This window comes from Phoca vitulina, unplaced genomic scaffold (genome assembly GCF_004348235.1).
Source record: "Phoca vitulina isolate PV1807 unplaced genomic scaffold, GSC_HSeal_1.0 scaffold15, whole genome shotgun sequence".
NCBI lineage: Eukaryota > Metazoa > Chordata > Mammalia > Carnivora > Phocidae > Phoca > Phoca vitulina.
The window spans coordinates 6,200,123-6,219,915 of NW_022589718.1; the positions used below are offsets into that span (position 1 = coordinate 6,200,123).

The window sequence follows — 19,793 nt, forward strand, 5'->3', positions numbered from 1 at the left end:
ATATTGCTTTTTAGTGTAATTTGTATCGTATTCGTACTTAATAGTAGCAGTTTGTGTTTGCTGATTTTTAAAGGTGTGTGTTTGGGCTCCTTAAAAATACTTATCTCGCACTTCCAAAAAGGTCGTATGGCTTATAGTTTTTTTGTTTGTTTGTTTGTTTTGTTTTTCTTTAATTTATTTGAGAGAGCCCGAGAGAGAGAGAGAGAGAGAGAGAGAGAGAGAGAGAGCGCGCACATGAGCTAGGGGAGAGGCAGAGGGAGAAGGAGAAGCAGATTCGTGCTTCTCTCAGGGCTCACTCGGGCTCAATCCCAGGACCCTGAGATCGTGACCTGAGCCGAAGGCAGAGGCTTAACCCACTGGGCCACCCAGGTGCCCCCGAATAACTTATAGTTTTAAAATAGACATAATAAAGCAAAAGAACATACCTCTGTTGTTTTTAACAGTACACCTTTGTTATTACATTACTAACAAATAATTTTTAAATTATAAAAATCAAAATGGGCAGTGCAGAATTTAACTTATAGTCAAAGGATCACTCTGATCATATCATTAAATTAAATTCTGAATAGAACACAGCACCAAAAAGAATGGCATCTCTTTTAAAACCCCGGCATTAATGGATTTGGGCACTTTTCTTATAGATTAAGCATGTTTTTCAAGTTTTTACCTTAAAGAGTATCAGGTTTCATCCATGCAAACCTATGTACTGAAAATAATGGACCATATTTTTAAAAAAATAGCTCCCCTCTCTCATTTTCTTTTTTGGTATGAATTTGGGGGTAAAAAGAGTAATGAAAATCTCCCTTGATGCTGTCATCCGGAAATCTTCATATTCTGTCGTTAAGTATGAGTCATAGTTGAAAAGTTTTTTTTGGGGGGGGAGGGTATGTGTATATGTATTAAATTGATTTCAGATACAAGGTCTGATTGTCAAACATGAGTGATTATTCAGTTAGAAATCAGTATATGAATATAATTGGTAGCTTTCTCTTGTTTCACCTCAAAGAGTGTATACTTAAGCTTGCCTTTATGTACTACATTTCAAGTTTTTGCTCTAAGACAAAATTACTCTCTAATTTTTTAACATTATGTGTTTTAAAAATTTTTTTTCTTAATAATGTTTTGCTGCAGAAATCACCAAGCAGTAAAAATGCCAGGTTTTCAAGAACCAGCATAGCTGGTTCAATACTGTAGATAGACTGTGTGCACTCCATTCCTGTTACTATAGAAACACATGTAAACTGTGGATTTATCGTAAACCTTGAAAAATGTTACTTGCAGCACTTCACATAAAAAAATATCTGGATCCCTTGTTTACCTGGGGTAAAGGAAGATGATCCTCTTCCTCAATGTTGTGGAAATCACGTTCGTTATATTCCACTACTTTTCTTTAGCCATAAAATTTCTAATGTTGATATATCAAGTAGGCTTTGTATTTTAGTATGGTTGATAATTACTGGAATAGGTTTGGAAAATTAAGGTTGATGTTCATGCCGATTCAATTAACTATGACTGTGAAAATTGTTTTTTGAGAGCTTCTACATTCTGATTTTCAGACATACAGTTGTAATAACTCTAGGGTTTTAAGTGGATATGTTTATTTGAAGTTTTTAATATCTTTTGGTCTTTTGTTGGGTTAATAGACTCTGGAAATTCATTTTATTTCATGCCAGTCCCTTGGGGCTTTAAGCCTTGCAGGGAAGGTTAGCCCAGAACTGATAATCTACGTAGTGGCTAGGTAAGCAGTTATCAGTCAGATTTTGCCAAGGATATTACCTGAGTAGACTATAACTGCGTTTATATTCTCTTGTATTCTGCATGGAAAGATCCTCAACAACTGTTTAAAGAGTTTCATTTATATGTAATAACTCCCTTAAGTTTACACATTTCAGTTTAAAAGACTCATTAAGCCCCACCTCTTAGCCTTCACTTTGGGGAGCATATGGATGAATAAAATGACTTCCTACTCTTAAGAAAATCACATAAACAGATTGTTTCCAGGTTAATTCTAAGAGGTATGCATAGTGCATCTTAATAACATAGAGGAAAGTTACTCAGACTAGCCTAGAGCTTAAGTGACTACTTGAAAATGACTTTCTGAGCTCAGAAGATGGTTAAAAATCAAGCAAAAAAAGGTATAAAAGGGCATATTAGGTATTGGAAATCACATTGGTAAAGGCACAGTGGTATGAAATCAGAGTGTATACACTAATTCCCAGTGGTTTAACATTACTAGCATACAAAAATAACTGGAGGTTGGAGACCTAGGTAGAGACCTTGCTTCAAGGGCTTTGAGTGCTCTATTGGCCATAGTGCTTGGACTTCTAGGAATCATTGAAGGATTTTAATCAGGTCAGTGATATGCTTAAGATTTACAAATTAAGTGACCTAGGAATGTATTTAAGGGGTAGTTGGGTCTGAAAACAGATATAGGCAATTTATATGACATCTTAGAACCACTTTTTTTTTTTTTTTTTTAAGATTTTATTTATTTATTTGACAGCAAAAGCAGGGGGAGCAGCAGAGGGAGAGGGAGGAGCAGGCTCCCCGCTGAGCTGGGGCTCCATCCCAGGACCCAGGGATCATGACCTGAGCCAAAGGCAGACGCTTAACCGACTGAGCCACCCAGGCGCCCCTTAGAACCACTTTTGATTCCAAAAAGCTTGAATAATGAAATCACCGTGAGGAATTTTGACATAAAATATAGTTGACCTTTGAATAATATGGCTTTGAACTGCATGGTTCTTAACAAGTAAATAAATTTCTCAGAATCCTTAAGTGTATAAAGTAAGTAGCAACAACAACAACAAAAATACATCTGCATGGCTCCACTTATATGTGGATTTTTCTTGATAAATACAGTACGATACTGTATATTTTTTCATGATTTTCTTAACATCTTTTATTTAGTTTTCTTTATTGTAAAAAGTAACTTAAACTGTACATTAAACGCATCATGACAGATCAAATAAATCTTTGGCTTTTTACATTTAACACATCATGAATACTTAATTGATGTTCCTAGCTTCAGCCTGTTCATCTGAAACACATGGCACACTTTTTTTTTCAGAGTCTAAGTGTCTAAGATTTGACTTAAGGAGTCTATAAACTTTCTATTATCATTCCCCTCCTGAATATGTTGGTAAATAAATACATAAGAGCTCTAAAGCTTTAGTTGACAAATTTCAAATGCTTTTCCCTTTAAAACTGTCTGTGAGCAGCTTCAACAAAATTAAGAAAAAAAGGGGGGCGCCTGGGTTGCTCAGTCGTTAAGCGTCTGCCTTCAGCTCAGGTCATGATCCCAGGGTCCTGGGATCGAGCCCTACATCGGGCTCCCTGCTCCGCGGGAAGCCTGCTTCTCCCTCTCCCATTCCCCCTGCTTGTGTTCCCTTTATCGCTGTGTCTCTCTCTGTGTCAAATAAATAAAATCTTTAAAAAAAAAAAAAAAAAAAAATTAAGAAAAAAAGGTATTCATTGACTGACTTAATATCATCTTAAAAAAAATTGGTCAGAGGAAGAATTTATCATAAATTGTTTGCCTGTGGTGGTTTCATTTACCTGGAAGTACATATTAGAGTGGGCGGAAGACTAGTACCATTATTTAGTCACCCACCAAACTGTTAACTCTGGGGAGTGGGATTGGGGAAATGTGAAGTGTAAGATGTGAGCATTTCTGTTGTTGTTGCTACTTACTTTATATACTTAGGGATTTTGAGAAATTAGTTTACTTGTTAAGAGCCATTGCTATGAAACAGAGGCTTGGATTTATAGGATGTCTGACTATGAACAAGTTATTTAATCATGCTGGTCTTTGTGTTTCATTTGTAAAATAAGCATCGTATTTCTTCAGAGGGTTGTTATGAAGAATAAAAAAAGTAAACGTGAAGCAGTTAGAATGGTTTGACATATAAGCTCTCAAATGTTAGCCATTATTACTATTATTTTAGTAATACAAAATAATTAAAACATACCATCTTTATCAGGGATTTATTAAGGACAAAGGTGTGAGAATTTTTGGTGGCCTCTACCAAAGGGTTTTAAAATTAGAGGGTGTGAAATGCCTAACTTCCAAATCCTGCCTGTCTTTCATGGCCTAAATGCCTCCTTGCCTAGTTAACATTGTTCTTCTCAAATGTTGGTTATGATTGTGATGGTAACACAATTTAATTCTTAGTCACCTTCTGATTCAGGTTCACATTATTTATTACTATTTTATGATTCTTGCCCATAAAATCTCATCTAGTATACTAAAGAGATTGTAAATGCCTTTAGGTTGGAGATCAGGTTTTTCACAAGTTCTGTGTACCCAACATCACACTGACTGATAATAATAGCCAACAAGTATTGAGCTCTAACTATACTCCAGGCACTGTCCAAAGTACTGCTCACAGATTAACTATTAATTCTTACAACAATTCTATACAAAGTAGACAATTATAAATATCCAGTTTCTGGGTAAGGAAACTGAGATTTAGGGAGATTAAGTTGCCAAAGTTACATAGCTAACAGCCTTAAATTTGGGTTTTGAACCTAGCAGTTTGATTCTGAGCCTTATTTTCAACCACAGTGCTCACTGGAGAGCCATCTAATTCTTTAAGGTCTTATCTATTTAGATCAATTAATTGGTGTGTCTGCTGTTTGGAACCTAGCTGTCAGACTCGAGTACACACAAAAATCACTATGTAGAGGAATTTAGTTATAGTCCTAAAATGTCTTTCTTTTAAAAATTACCAAAACTGCTTTCTTGATTGCATTATTATATCATTTGGAGGTATAATATGAAAAAGCGTGGCTCTATTCACGCTTCAACTTTCTAGAAAGGATAATAATGTGGGACATTTGGCTTAGTTGGTCAGAATTTGGTGTCAGGTTTTTTTGTTTTGTCTTTTTTTTTTCAAGATTTATTTATTTATTTGTCAGAGAGCGAGAGAGCACAAGCAGGGGGAGCGGCAGGCAGAGGGAGAAGCAGGCTCCTTTGCCTAGCAAGGAGCCTGATGCGGGATTCGATCCCAGGACCCCATGATCATGACCTGAGTTGAAGGCAGACGCCCAACCGACTGAGCCACCCAGGCATCCCCGTCTTGTTTTTAAGTAATCTCTACGCCCAATGCGGGGCTTGAACTCACAACCTGTAGATCAAGAGTCACATAGTCTACCAGCTGAACCAGCCAGGTGCCCCGGTGCCAAGTTTTAATGCAGGCTTTTACCACCTTAAGAAGCTGTAGCTTTTTCTTTTTAAAATTTCTTCCAAACCTTAGCCAAGTTATTTTGTTTTTTCCCAACTTTTCACTTTTAAGATTTAAGGAAGTTAATAGAATATTATAGTCAACACCTACATTAGCCAGTGGTTAACATTTGCCCCTTTTATATGTCCTTTTTTAATCCCAAGACATTTGAAAGTTGTGATCCCATGGCACTTTAAATAGTTCAGCATGCCTCTTCTAAGAATAAGGACATTCTTTTATATAAACTGAACACTGTTATTATACCCTTGAAAATTAATAGCTCCATTTTTTAATGGCCAGTCCATTAAAATTCTAAGTTTTCTCCAAAATACATTTTTTACCTGTGTGTGTGTATATGTTTAAATTTGTAATTTCATCGGGGCGCCTGGGTGGCTCAGTCGTTAAGCGTCTGCCTTCGGCTCAGGTCATGATCCCGGGGTCCTGGGATCGAGCCCCACATCGGGCTCTCTGCTCAGCGGAAAGCCTGCTTCTCCCTCTCCCACTCCCCCTGCTTGTGTTCCCTCTCTCGCTGTCTCTCTCTCTGTCAAATAAATAAATAAAATCTTAAATAAATAAATAAATAAATAAATTTGTAATTTCATCAAAGTTCATGCGTTACATTGGTGGTTAAATGTTTTAAAATCTAGAAGAAACTGGGCGCCTGGGTGGCTCAGTTGGCTAAGTGTCTGTCTTTGACTCAGGTCATGATCTCAGGGTCCTGGGACTGAGCCCCACATTGGGCTCTCTGCTCAGTGGGTAGTCTGCTTCTCCCTCTCACTCTCCGTCTGTGCTCTCCCTCTCTCTCTCAAATAAATAAATAAAATCTTTAAAAAAAAATCTAGAGGAATCTTTCCATCTTTTGTTTGTTTATAACATTAGCTTTTTTGAAGAGCCCAGGCCAGTTGTCTGATAGAATGTTCCACATTTTGTATTTGTCTGATTGTTTCCTCATTTTTCAGTTTAAAGCATTGGGAAGAATACTTAGGAGATGACGATGTGTTAATCACATCATGAGGCCCATAATGCCAGGTTGTCCTGCTTTTGGTAATGCCATGTTTAATCACTTGTTTAAAATGGTGCCTGCCAGATCTATTGTATGTATTTCTGTTTGCAATTATACGTAATCTGTGGAGTAACAAATATTTAAACTATCATTCACTTTTCCCATTTTTGCCCGGGAACCCTCAGTCTCTTCGCATTTTCTAGAATGTCAGAATAAAGGATGTTGTTTGTAAGATATGTGTTTTGCAAATATTTTCTCCCTGCCTGTAATGTACCTTTTTGTTTTTTTGTTTTATCTCTGTAATTTTTTTTTATTTTTCTATTTTTAAGATTTTATTTATTTATTTGAGAGAGAGAGACAGATCATGAACAGGGGGAAGGAGGCAATGGAAGAGGGAGAAGCAGACTCCCTGCTGAGCAGGGAGCCCAGTGCAGGGCTGGATCACAGGACCCTGAGATCATGACCTGAGCTGAAGGCAGACGCTTAACCAACTGAGCCACCCAGGCACTCCTATAATTTTTTTTTTAATTGAAGTATAGTTGACATAAAGTATTAGTTTCAGGTGTTCAACACAGTGATTCAACAATTATTTACATTACAAAATGCTCTTCACAGCAAGTATAGTTACCATTTGTCACCATACAAATTTATTACAATATTATTGACTATATTTCCTATGTTGTACTTTTCATCCCCATGACTTATTTTACGACTGGAATTTTGTACCTCTTAATCCTCTTCACCTATTTTGCCTATATTCCCACCCCCTTTCTCTCTGGGAACCAGCAGTTTGTGTATTTATGAGCAATTTCTGTTTTTCTTTTTTTTTTGATTTGTTTTTGTTTGCTCATTTTTTGTGTTTTTTAGATAGCACATGTAAGTGAAATCATATAGTGTTTGTCTTAGACTTACTTCACCCTTAGATCGCCCCTCTAGATCTATCAAAATGGCAAGGTTTCATTATTTTTTATGGCTAATATTCTACTGTGTATATATGTCACATCTTTATTCATGTTATCAATGGACAGGTTACTTCCATATTCTGGTTATTGTAAATAATGCTGCAGTAAACATAGTGGTGCATATATCTTTTCAAATTAGTGTTTTAATTTTCTTTGGCCCAGAGTGGTGTTACTGGATTGTATTGTATTTCTGTTTTTAATTTTTTGAACCTCCTTACTGTTTTCCATAGTGATTGCACCAATTTACATTCTCACCAACAGTGCACAAGTATTTCCTTTTCTCTACATCATGGCTAATACTTCTTTCTTTCTTTTTAAGATTTTATTTATTTATTTGAGAGAGAGCATGCGAAAGCATGAGAGTTGGGAGGGACAGAGAGAGAGGGAGAGGGAGAAGCAGAATCCATGTGGAGCAGGGAGCCCGATGCGGGGCTCAAGTGCAGGACCCAGGGTCATGACCTGAGCTGAAGTCAGATGCCTAACAGACTGAGCCACCCAGGCACCCCTACACTTATTATTTCTTATGTTTCCATTCTGACTCATGTGAGGTGATATCTCATTGCATTTTCCTGATGATTAGAGTGATGTTGAACCTCTTTTCATGTGTCTCTTACCCATCTGTATGTCTTCTTTGGAAAACTGTCTATTCAGGTCCTCCCACCCATTTTAATAATTTATTTGGGGTTTTTTGGCATTGAGTTGTATGAGTTCTTTATATATTTTGGTATTAACCCATTATCAGATATATCATTTGCAAATATCTTCTCCCACTCAGTAGGTTGCCTTTTTGTTGTGTTGATGGTTTCCTTTGCAGTGCAAAAGCTTTTTGGTTTAATGTAATTCCAATTATTTATTTTTGCTTTTGTTTCCCTTGCCTAGGAAACAGATCCAGAAAAATATTGCTAAGACTGATGTATAAGAGTTTACTGACTATGTTGTCTTTTAGGAGTTTTACGGTTTTAGGTCTTAAATTTAAGTCTAATTCATTTTGAGTTTATTTTTTTGTATGGCATAAGAAAGTGATCCAGCTTCATTATTTTGTGTTAAGCTGTCCAGTTTTCCCAACATCATTTATTGAAATGACTGCCTTTTCTCTATTGTGTATTCTTGCCTCCTTTGTCATAGGTTAATTGACCATATATGTGTGGGTTTATTTCTGGGCTCTTTATTCTGTTCCATTGATCTGTGCGTCTGTTTTTGTGCCGCTACCATACTGTTTTGATTACTGTATCTTTGTAGTATAGTTTGAAATCTTGGATTGTGATATCAAGGATTATGATATGGTGATTGTGTTCTTTCTCAAGATTGTCTTTATTATGTTGAGGTATGTGCTCTTGATACCCACTTTATTGAGAGTTTTTATCATGAATGAACGTCAAATTCTTTTCTGCATTTATTGAGAAGTTCGTATGATTTTTATCCTTCATTTCTTAATGTGGTGTATCATGTTGATTGATTTGCAGATATTGAACCATCCTTGCATCCCTAGAACAAATCCTACTTTATTGTGGTGAATGATTCCTTTTTTTTTTTTTTTTTTTTAAGATTTTATTTATTTGTCAGAGCATAAGCTGGGGGAGCAGCAGGTAGAGGGAGAAGCAGGCTCCTCGTTGAGCAAAGAGCCTGATGTGGGACTTGATCCTACGACCCTGGGATCATGACCTGAGCTAAAGGCAAATGCTTAACCGACTGAGCCACCCAGGCGTACCATGAATGATCCTTTTAATGTATTGTTGAATTTGATTTGCTAACCTTTTGTTGAGGATTTTGCATCTGTGATCATCAGGGATATTGGTCTGTCATTTTCTTCTTCTTTTTCTTTTGTAGTGTCTTTGTCTAGTTTTGATCTCAGGATAATGCTGGCCTCATAGAATGAATTTGTAAGCATTTCTTCCTCTTCTATTTCTTTTGGAATAGTTTGAGAAGGATAGGTATTAACTCTTTTTTAAATGTTTGGTAGAATTCACCTGTGAAGCCATCTGGTCATGAACTTTTGTATGTTGGAAGTTTTTAGATTACCAGTTCAATTTCATTACTTATAATTGGTCTGTTCAGATTTTCTTTTCTTTCTGATTCAGTCTTGGAAGATTGTGTGTTCCTAGGAATTTATCCATTTCTTCTAGGTTATCCAACTTGTTGCCATATAATTTTTCTAGTAGTCTCTTATCCTTTATGTTTCTTTGGTGTTGGTTATAACTTTCCCTCTCTCATTTCCGATTTTTTTTTAAAGATTTTTTATTTATTTATTTGACAGAGAGAGACACAGTGAGAGAGGGAACACAAGCAGGGGGAGTGGAAGAGGGAGAAGCAGGCTTCCCGCTGAGCAGGGAGTCTGATGCGGGGCTTGATCCCAGGACCCTGGGACCACAACCTGAGCTGAAGGCAGACGCTTAATGACTGAGCCACCCAGGCGCCCCCTCTCATTTCCGATTTTATTTATTTGAGTTCTCTCTCTTCTTACTGAGTCTGGCTAAAGGCTTATCAATCTTGATTATCTTTTCAAAGAAGCAGCTTTTAGTTTCATTGATCTTTCCTACTTTTTTTTATTTCATTTATTTTTGTTCCGATCTTTATTGTTTCTTTTTTTCTACTGACTTTGGCTTTTTTTTTTTTTTTTTTTTTTTTCTTTTTCTTTTTCTAGTTCCATTAAGTGTAAGGTTAGATTATTTATTTGAGGTTTTTGTTTCTTCTAGTAAGCCTGTCTTGTTCTAAATTTCCCTCTTTTTGAACCATTGTATTTCCATTTTAATTTGTCTCCAGGTATTTTTTATTTCCTCTTTGATTTCTTTCTTGACCCATTGGTTGTTTAGTAGCATGTTGTTTAGCCTCTGTGTGTTTGTAGTTTTTGCAGTTGTTTTCTTGTAATTGATTTCTAGTTCTATACTGTTGTGGTCAGAAAAGATGTTTGATATAATTCCATTCATCTTAAATTTATTGAAACTGCTTTGTGACCTAACATGTCATCTGTCCTGGAGAATGTTCTGTGTATGCTTGAAAAGATGTGTATTCTAGCTTTTTTGGGTGGAATATTTCCGTATATATCTGTTAAGTCCATCTGGTTTATTGTGTCACTCAAAGCCACTGTTTCCTTATTGATTTTCTGTCTGGATGAACTAGCCATTGATGTAAGTGGGGGTGTTAAAGTCCCCTGCTATTATTGTGTTACTGTCAAATTTCTCCTTTTATGTCTGTTAATATTTGCTTTATATATTTAGGTGCTTTTATGTTTGGTACATTTAATTTTTACAATTGTTATATCCTCTTGTTGGATTGACACCTTTATCATTATGTAATGCCATTCTTTGTCTCTTATTACAGTGTTTGTTTTAAGGTCTGTTTTGTCTGATAGAAGTATTACTACTCCAGCTTTTTCTTTTTTTCCATTTGCATGGAATATCTTTTTCCACTTCTTCACTTTCAGTCTGTATGTGTCTTTGGTTCTTAAGTGAGCCTCTTGTAGACAGCATATAGATAGGTCTTGTTTTTTACCCATTTAGTCACCCTATGTCTGTTGGAGCATTTAGTCCATTTACATTTAAAGTAATTATTGATAGGTATGTACTTCCATTTAGTTAATTGTTTTCCACTTGTTTTTGTAGTTCTCTGTTCCTTTCTCCTCTTACTTTTTTCCCATGTGATTTGATGACCTTCTTTAGTGTTATGCTTGGAATTCTTTTTATTTTTTTTGTATCTATTATAGGTTTTTGGTATGTGGTTACCATGAGTTTCATAATTAACATTCTATGTATATGGTTGCTTAAGTTCAAACATATTCTAAGAGCACTCCATTTTTACTCCCTCTCTCCCATGTTGAATGTATATGACATCATATTTTACATCTTTTTATTTTGTGTATCCCTTAACTAATTTTTGTAGATGTAGTTGAGTTTACTACTTTTGTCTTTTAATCTGCATACTAGCTTTATAAGTGATTGATTTACTACGTCTACTTATGTATTGCTTTTACCAGTGAAGCTTTTTCCTTTCATAATTTTCTTCTCGTTATGCCTTTATTTTCTGCTTAAAGAAGTCCCTTTAACATCTCTTCCCCCACCCCCCTTTAACATTTCATGTAAGGCCACTTTAGTGGTGATGAACTCCTTTAACTTTTGTTTGTCTCTGAAACTCTTTATCTCTTCTTCAATTCTGAATGATAACCTTTCTAGGGAGAGTATTCTTGGATGTAGGTTTTTTTCCTTTCAGCCCTTTAAATATATCATGCCACTTTCTTCTGGCCTGTAAGGTTTTTGCTGAAAAATCAGCTGATAGTGTTGTGGTGTTTCCTTGTACATAACTATATGCTCTTCTCTTGCTGCTTTTAAGATTCTCTCTATTTTTGATTTTTGATATTTTAATAATAATGTGTCTTGGTGTGGATCTCTTTGGGTCCAGCTTGCTTGGGGCTCTCTCTGCTTCCTGGACCTGGATGTCTGTTTCCTTCTCCAGGTTAGGGAAGTTTTCAGCTATTATTTCTCAGATAAATTTTCTGCCCCTTTCTCTTCTTCTTCTTCTTAAGGGATCCCTATAATGTGAATGTTAGTATGCTTGATGTTGTTCTATTGGTCCCTTAACCTTCCTAATTAAAAAAAAAAAAAAATTATGTAAGTAATCTCTACACCCAACGTGGGGCTTGAACTTACAACCCCAAGATCAAGAGTCACACACTCTTCCGACTGAGCTAGCCAGGTGCCCCATCTATCCTCATTTTTAAAAAATTCTTTTTTCTTTTCGCTGTTCAGTTTGGGTGCTGTCCACTACCCTGTCTTCCAGATCTCTGATCCATTCTTCTGCTTCTTCTGATCTGCTGTTGATTCCCTCTGGGATTTTTCATTTCAATTATTGTATTCTTCAGATCTGATTGGTTCTTTTTTATATTTTCTGTCTCTTTGTTGAAGTTGTCATAGAGTTCATTCACTTTTCTCTCAAGTCTGGTTAGCATCTTCATGACCATTACTTTGAACTCTTTTTCAGATAGATTGCTTATCTGTGTTTTGTTTAGTTCTTTCTAGGAGGTTTCGTTTTATTCTTCCATTTGGAATATATTCCTCTGTCCTCTTGTTTTATCTGACTCTCTGTGTTTGTTTCTATGTTTAAGGTAGGTCACCTGTGTCTCCTGGTCCTAAAAGTAGTTGCCTTATCTGGAAGACGTTGTGTAGTGCAGTCCCCCTTGTCACCAGAACCCAGTGCTCCAGAGCTGTCCCCTGTGTGGGCTGCATGTGTCCTATTGTGACTGGGCCCTGATTGCTGTGGGTGTGCTGCTGGTGGGTGGGGCTATCCCTTAGCCCAGCTGTCAGCAGTAACCAGCCACGTCTGTTATAGGTGCAGTGGTGGGCAGGGATGTCCCCCAGGCTTTCTGGCTGCAGTGTAGTCGGTGCCAGCACAGCTGACTGAGAAGTTTCACTGTAGCTGCTGAGGGCATGTGATGGGTTAGGCTGGCCCCCTGCAAAGCTGGCTGAGAGGCCTGACCACGACTGCTGTGGGCATGATGCTGGTGGGCAAAGCTGGCTAACCCTCTTTCGTGGGGCAGAAGTCACTTTGAAGGGGCGCTTGTCCTGGACCAGGGCTGCCTGGTGGGTGGTAGTCATTTTGGGAGGTATTGCTCCTGATGGAGGTTGTCTGCTGTGTGTGGTGGGGTAGGAGCTGCTTTGGAGGGGCCCCTGCTGGGATGGGTGGGTTGGATGGGGCAGGTCCACAGGGGAACTGCAGAGCCGGCAAGTGGAGTGAGCAGGGTAGATGGAGAGTGTCAGGCCTGGCTTCTACAAGTGTCTAACCAGCAAGGCTGAAGGAGAGCAAGAAAAATGACTCACCAGCAATTGCAGTCCCATAGAAAGCCGTTACAGATCCCTGCCCCTGCAGCATATGTCCTAAATCTCGATAAATCTCTTTCACTATAACCTAGGCAATTTTCAAACTGTTGCTTTTGTGTTGGGTCTCAGACCAAGTGACGTAGTGCTGGCCCTTTAAGAGCAAAGTCTTGATTTTGCGTAGCCCTCTGGATCTCCCAGAGTTAAGCTCAGGATTTTCTAGCCAGACATTATGGGGGTTTGTCTTCCTGGTACAGGGGCTTGATCCCCTCCTCAAGGAGTGCCTCTGTGCCTGTGATATCCCTCCCTCTTGTAGGTCACTGCACAAGGGGTTTGGTTCCTGACCACATGTCTGCCCCTCCTACCCTTCTCATTGTGGCCTTCTCTTTATGTCTTTAGCTGTGACCGATTTGTTCTGCTAGTCTTCAGCTTGTTTTCAGAGTGTCATGGAATAGATTAAGTGAGGAGATTGGACTAGCATGACATGTAGTTGTCATCCTGGTGTGTCTGTGGGAGAAGGAGAGCTCATGATCCTCCTACTCCCCTATCTTCCCCTGTTCTCATGGCTACCATTTTTAAATCACCTTTTTCTTTTTTTAACTCTGTCCTTTGAAAAGCAAAAGTTTTAAATTTTGAAGTCCATTTTGTCAGTCTTTTTCTTTCACAGTTCATGGTATTTGTTTAAGAAAATCTTTGCCTAATCCAGTGGTATATCTTGTCCCATGTTTTTATTCTAGAAGTTTTATCATTTTGACTTTAGTATTAGGTTTACGAACTAATTGTAGTTATTTTCGGGTATAATGTAAAGTAAGGGTTGAGGTTCAGTTTTTCCATACTGATATCCAGTCAGTTGTTCCAGCCCCATTTGTTGCGAAAATACTGTCTTCTCCCCTTGAATAACCTTGGCACCTTTGTGGTAGGTCAGTTGACCATGTAACTATGGGTATGAATATTTTAAATACGTGTTTATTTATTTATTATTTTTTATAATGAGCATAACACATTTTTACCAAACAAGGAATTAGTGGGTGAGTAAAGTTATACTGTAGGGTAATATCCCCAGAAATCTGGCAGGTAAATGGAGGTATACTAGTTATAAGCCCTCAGAGGAATAGGGACTATTTCTTTCATTTATCGATTGAATGATACTGAACAAGACAGACATGGTCTCTACCCATGTCCGCCTTTTTAGAGCAGTAAGGGAGTAAGGGAGACAGACAATAAGAAGGTAAACACATGTTTGTATAACACATATTATGGCAAATGCTATAAAGGAGAAAAATACAGGACCTCAGCAGGCCTCTCGGAGGGATTATGTGTGTTCAGGTAGCTGGAGGAATACGTGAGCATCCTGATCGCAAAGATGAAGTGGGCACATTTGAGAAACTGAAAGGAAACCTATGCGGCTGGAGTGCAATGCTTGCAGCAGAGAGTGCTGGTAAATGACTTCGGAAATGTAAACTGACGTCTGACCATGCAGGGGCTTGCTGGCCATGATAAATAGTCTCGATTTTATTTGAGTGCATTGGGAAGGCCCTGAAGGTTTGTTCTTTTGTTTTTGCTTAAGACTATGTAACTACTGTCTAGATCAGTACGTTAAATATAACTAGCTGATAGAACCGGCAGCTCAGAAACCTCCCTTTTGGTCTTATCCAGTGTTTATAGCCTACCACCGTCCCCCACCCCCCCAGTAAGCAAGTACTATTTTGACAGATGTCTCCATAGTTAGTCTATTTATTTATTTGAGAGAGAGAGAGAGAGCACTCACATGAGCAGGGGGAGGGGCAGAGGGAGAGAGCGAATCTCTAAGCAAACTCCGCGCTTAGCAGAGAGCCTGACGTGCAGCTTGATCCCAGGACCCCGAGATCATGACCTGAGCCGAAGTCAGATGCTTAACTGACTGAGCCACCCAGGCACCCCTCCATAGAGTTAGTTTTAACTTTACCCTGTTTTTGAACCTTATGTAAATGAAATCACATTGTATACTATATAAATGGAATCACTCTGTCTGGCCTCTTTCACTCAAAATGACATTGTGAGAGTCATCTGTGTTGTTGAGTATAGCAATAATTCCTTTTTCTTTTTTTTTTTCCCGTATCCTAATATAGCTATATATATTAGAGTATATAGTCTATTTGTTACAGTATAACAAAACTGTGGGAAACAACCTTCCCCTACGTTTATACTACTTTTTACTGAAGTGTTTTCTGAACAAGAACTAAATTCAGCATGCAATTGATCAGTAATGGCAAATGAACCTGCAAATAAAATTTAAAACAGATTAGATATAGATGTATAGATTATGGATATTTCAGAGCTGACCAAAAGAAGGTAAACACTGCATTGGAGTATAAAATATTTCTATTTTACATGAACTGGGTTTAAAATGAATGAAAAAGTACAAAGACAAAATACGGAAATTACAAAGGACAATGTATCAACTTAGCATGAAACAGGTTGCAGGTATAGAGAATGAAATATTTTCCAAAGGTGATCCATCCACAAAACAATTACATTAAAATAATGTGCACTTTTAAACAGATGTCCCACTGCCACCACATATGAATAGCTTAAATAATCATTAAAAAAAAATCAAAAACCTCACTGCTTTCTCTGGAAAAGGAGAGTCACACCATAAGCAGAAGGAATTTGAACAAGAATTCACAAAAGACTATCACTGCTATGAGTAAATGAGTGACTTGGAATGATCTCTATAATTGTGGTCACCATTACTGAAGAAATGGCACAGAGGATCTACAAGCCTGAAACATTTCTGATTCATACTGCTTCTTGGCACAGATTTTCCAGTGAAAATGGACTAAAATATGAGCCCTCCTCAAGCTTGAGAACCTTTCAGCCAAATGATCCAGCTGCCCCTTCCCTTTTCTTCTCCTCCCAGCTGAGTCCCAGAAAAGGATGGTGGAAAAATCTCAAAAATTGCTGCTCTAGGGCATCTATCTGTACTGATCTCCAGAAGGATTCAGACTTTCTGAATAGAAACTGGAGCCAAAAGTGTGTTCAGCTTCATTTTTCAAATTTATATTTAAATGAAAATTAAGTTTAAATGAAAATAGGCATGAGGGGGTACCTAAAAATCAACTAAGGAGGGATTGAACTGCTTGGAACTTCTGCATCAGGAATCCCAAATCTAGAAGGAAGTAATATGCAGATAAAACATGGTCTCACCATGTTTCTCAGTCTCAAAAGATCCAGGAGCCCCCTCTTGTCCTGTGGATCTCCTATGGAAGAGAAATCCTAAGATACTTTTTAAAAAAAATTTTATTATGTTATGTTAGTCACCATACAATACATCATTAGTTTTTGATGTGGTGATCCATGATCCATTGTTTTCGTATAACACCCAGTGCTCCATGCAGTACATGCCCAATAATTCCTTTTTCTTGCTGTATTTTGAGGGGTAGTCAAATGATTGGGTTAGTTTTTAAAAGGGGACTGGCCGTTATATGGGAAAATAGATCATAGGCAGGAGAAGAAGTATGAAGACTGAGAAGGTAGCTATGGAATAGATTAAGTGAGGAGATTGGACTAGCATGAAGAAGAAAAGATATGGAATGAAATAGACAAATATGAGATGTATACTTTGGAGATAAAACTCCAGGAGTTTACTGATACATTGGGGAAGAGTAGTAGTGAGGGTAAGGGATGTATCAGAGTCTCAGATATCTGGCTTTGGCAACTGATAGATGGAGGTTTCTTTTTTTTCTCATAGGAAGGACTGGAGGAAGGACACATGGAAGTAGAATAAAAACTAAGTTCATTATTAGGTATTTTAAGATGCTTGTGAGATACAAGGGAAGCTGTCAGACATGCGTTTGGATTGTGGCTATGGAGCATATTGGAAAGAAGTGCAGAGTATGGATAATTTGCAGAAGAGGTGGCAGCTGCTGAGTAGAGTACTGTATTGAGTTAGAAGATCTGAGTTTCACCATTTTTTTCAACTTCTGTTGGCTATGTGATTAAGGGCAAATCACTTGATCTTTTCGAGGGCCATTTCTTCACATCTGTAAAATGGGAATAAAACTTTGCTTCATTGGATTAAACAAAGGGTAATATGTGAGCAAGGCCACATTTTATAGTTATTTGGGCCCGTGGATGCTCAGAAAAGTTTATTCATGCATATACAATTTGAGTTGAGTAGGAAAGTCAGATTATGGAAGACCTTGAGAGGGCATGGAAGGGACTTGATATAATATGGAGCTTTAGAGTTTCTTAGAATGGGAGTAGACTTATCAAAGTTCAGTTTAAGGACACATCTTCTAACTGCTATGCAGGAAGAAGTTAAAGATGAGAAATATCTAGAAAATCAGTTGTCGTAGTTCAGGATTAAGGTGCTGAGGGCTTGGCCTGACATGGATCAAAGAACAAATCAGAGACTTCAGTGGAAGAAACTCCAAGATTTGTTCAGTGCCTCATTTTGTGGCTTCACAGAGAGGGGAGAATCAGCCACCCACACGACTGAGGCTTCTAGCTTGGGAAGCTAGAAAAATAGTGGAAGCAATGACAAATCTGGGGTAGTCTGAAAGGAAAACTGAGCTAGGACAAAGACAGTTCATTCAATTTTGAACATATGACTCTTATAGTATGATTGTCTTTGGGTAGCTGGATATTCTCTGGCAGTTAGATATTGTGGTAAAGAGAGCAGGATCAGAAGGTAAGAGATTGATTCTTTTTCATGTTAATCACTAATGAGCTTTTTGGTCTTGGAAAACTTAGCATCTCAAATATTAAATGTAGTCATCTGAAAAATGAAGCTAACACCTGTCCTGTCAGCCTTACAGGATTGTTTTGAGGATCAAATAAGAATGCATGTGAAAATACTTGCGTGTAATTGTAAACTCCTATATAATTGTAAGATGTAATGTTATTTCCTTAGTTCAAACTAAAATGAAATATTTAGTTCTAGGGCTAGAGGAGAAAAGGAGGGAAATACCAAACTTCTTAAAAGTTCATGTTTGGAACTAAATCAGAAACATCAAAAACCTTAGTCTCTGAATACATATGCCTAAAAACCTCTGTAGACTATAATTTGGGAGACTAATCTGGAAGCTGATCTTGTATATGACAGTATGAGAACCAAAAACACAGGTTGCATCTTGTCAAATGTCAGTATTTAACTTGTCTTCAAGTTGGAAGTTTGAAGAACTTTTGAATTCCACCTGTTTATTGGCCCCGTGTGTTTACAGAATTTTAGAACATACCATTCTTTGTAAGCTATACATTTTTGCCAAGGGTCAAATTAGGGTAATGTTTCAATTCTTCAGCTATGCATAAAGAAATGATTCCTAACATTTATCAGCATTACCAGTATGTTACGCTGGTTATTTGCATCACTGACTCTGAAACCAGACTGCCTCGATCAAATCCCAGCTCTGTCAATTAATGACTAGCCTTGTGCACTTGAGCAAGTCATTTAACCTCAGTGTGCCTCTATTTCTCAGTCTGTAATGAGAACTAAGGTTAACATCTACCTGAAGGTTGTTGGGAGGATTGAATGTACTGTATGTAAAGCACTTAGAATGGTTCCTGGTACATACTAAGCACTATTTAAGTGTTAGTGGCGGTTACTATAGAATAGTTAGTTGTCATTTTGGCAGTGATCGGGAATAAAGAGCATGAACAAAAGAATCACATCCTCTCAGAAGTTATGGCTGAGTGAAGTGGAAGTCGTAGCATGGTAAAAATCTTGGGGTGTAGAGTCAGACACACTTAGATACAAATAGTCATTCTGCCCCCTTTGCTTTATGGTTTAAAGCAAGGCATCTAACCCCTCTGAAGCTCAGTTTCTTTTCTCTATGAACCAGGAGTCACCATGCCTATCCTGCAAAGTTGTTAGGAGGATTAAATGAGATAATGTATAAAGTGCTTGGCCCAGAGTAGATGCTAAAAAATGAGAGTGCTGTCTAACACTTCCCTGCATCCCATCTCACTGTAGAGCGATATGGGCAGTTTGATTTCCTGTATGCTCTTGTATTCATTTGTTTGCAATTTTAGAACTTCTAAAATTCTTTCCATTTGCTAACAGTGTAAACAGCAGCTGTTTAATCAGATATGCCTTGAAAAGCGTATTATCAGCAATCATTTCCCTCTTCTGTTTGCTGTTTTGGGTTACGTGCTTTATCATTATGGTAATTCCTAGTAGAATCAAGATCGTAGGCGTTATTAATTGGTCATAGAATCAAACTGGACTGTAGCCTCATAGTCCTTCTTCACGGTGCTCCAGGCAGCTAAAATCAGTTCATCAGACTCAGTGCAGTAGAGAAATGCTCTCTGCCTTAGAGCTTTCTAGAAGAAATGTTCATGAGATAATCAAGATAATATCTGAACTGTCCATTAATCCTGTCTCAAGATGTGGGCTTGTCAAACTTTATGACAACACAGAGTGGTCTTAGAGCATTTCATAATAGATGGTTATCTATATTACAACATTGTTACATAGTGTGAACATCTTTAGGCACCTTCTAGAGGGGGTGCAGTAATCGTAAGAGTATAATGCAATAACAACAATGCAAAGATTGTAATGCAATGAGCCAACTAAGAGGGTGCATCAGAATCAGCTGGAATGTGATCCTAAAATATTGAGACTCTAGGCCTCACCACAGATTTATCGAATCAGATTCATCAGTAGATAGACGTTGATTGACATGTACATTTTGTAAAACTGCCCCAGATCATTATATTTATGCTGCTGGTTAAAAACAACTAATACTATCAAGACTATAGAGAATCAGGCACCCTCACTACTGGTATGATGGTAAATTGATACTGCAAAACTGTTCTA

General features: G+C 37.7%; 1 protein-coding gene across 6 annotated transcripts in view; it reads left to right on the top strand.

Moving 5' to 3' along the window:
- NSD3 (nuclear receptor binding SET domain protein 3) overlaps positions 1-19,793 on the top strand; it is a 116,158-nt gene that overhangs the window by 25,095 nt on the left and 71,270 nt on the right. The window lies entirely within an intron of this gene.